Raw genomic sequence first — 1869 nt, forward strand, 5'->3', positions numbered from 1 at the left:
GAATTATCTAGATGCTAGATTGAACTCAGAAACTGAGTCTGAGTGAATCAACAGATATGGGGAAAAACAAAACAAATAAAAACCTTGAATATTCTTCCCTATTCATAATATCCTGCAGGAAAGAAGGTAAAACTCATCAAACAAATCATCTCTATTTCCCTACAAGGTTTTGATAGATAATCCGAAGAATCAGAGTGTAGCCCGGACAATGCAGTAGTTCACTGAAATTCCGATTCACTGGAACCTTAATTAGAGGTTTATATATATTTATTTTAGATTTGGTGTATTTTTTTTAATCAGAATAAGAATAACCTAGGAAACAACATAATATTTTAATACTTCACAATTTACTCTGGTATTTTTCAGTTCTGTTATAATCTTTAATTGTTAAAATTAGTGGAAAGAAATTCTTGCTTATAATAATTTGAGTCTTCAAATTTACATAAAATTTTAATACTTAATAATTTACTCTTCCTCAGTTCTGTAATGATTTTGAATTATTAAAATTAGAGGGAAGAAATACAATAATTTGAGTTCTCAAGTTCAGCAATTTTTTCTTTATATCAATGATGATCCTGTCCTTTATCCTAAGATTTTGCTTTGGAATCTGCAGATTAACTTAAAAAGAAAAGGGCTTTTTTTTCTAAATAAAAATTTTCTAAATGCAAATAGATTTTGCCTATTTCTTATGCTTTTGCCATGAAAACAAGTGAACGTTGTCCATGGTGACATGTATGATAGTTCATCCAGCTACCAGGTGTTAAATTTAGATGTCACAGATTTAAATAGCTTAAGGAATCCGATTTCTTTTTGAGAAAAAAAATAATTAAAATCTCATTAAGAAAAGGAGCAAAATCAGATTATGTCTTGCTGACTGAGCCACTATTTTATGACCATCTGCTAATATATATTATTATCAAAATAATTGAAAATTCATTTTCCATTTAATTATAAATATTTGGTTTTAGTTCAGTTACAATAGAAATAGGAGATTTCAAATATGAAAGTATGGCATTTTGCCTAAAACAAAATATGATGAAACAATTTGTCTTATGAATATATAAAAGCTAATATTAATAGGCATGTTTCACACATTGTGCTAGATTTGTCACATATGATTCTCATCTAATTTCAATGCAATGCAGAAAAGTGATTATTATAAACTCAAAAGCACAGAGGAAGAGAACAATGCTCAGGAAATTTAAGTAACTTGCCAAATTTTACAGATTTGTTAGCCTTCTCTCTACCTTCTATAATGAGAATATGAATGGACAAGAAATGACAAGAGGAGAAGTTTTAAAATACACAGGATGAGGATTCAGAAACCTAGGACAGAAGTATCCTCATCCCATTAGGACCTGAATAAATAATATTCTCATCAACACCATGCACTATCTCTATTTGGAAAACAAATATAAACAACAACTTAAAATCTTTTATCCATTGACAACATATCTCTGACGTCGTTTTTGTGCATGCCTCTGGTTACTAGTCTAAGTAACAGATTAAGAGGGTAACGGGTAAACCTGAAAAAAAAATTTCTTGAAAAAAAGTTTAAATTCTATGCATGAATTTTCAAAACAAACTTTTTCAAACATAAGAGTCAGAAAATATTTCCTAGTGTCAATACATCACAATGAAGTGAAGTGAAAGTTGGTCACTTGAGTCCGATTCTTTGTGACCCCATGGACTGGAGTCTGCCAGGCTCCCCTTCTATGGAGTTCTCCAGGCAAGAATACTGGAGTGGGTTGCCATTTCTTGCTCCAGGGAATCTTCCTGACCCAGAAATCAAACCCAGATCTCTTGCATTATAAAGCCCCAATGCATCATAAAGGCCATTTTAGTCTGCCATTTAATTCTTTTTAAAAA

This window comes from Bos mutus, chromosome 1, assembly GCF_027580195.1.
Source record: "Bos mutus isolate GX-2022 chromosome 1, NWIPB_WYAK_1.1, whole genome shotgun sequence".
Lineage (NCBI taxonomy): Eukaryota > Metazoa > Chordata > Mammalia > Artiodactyla > Bovidae > Bos > Bos mutus.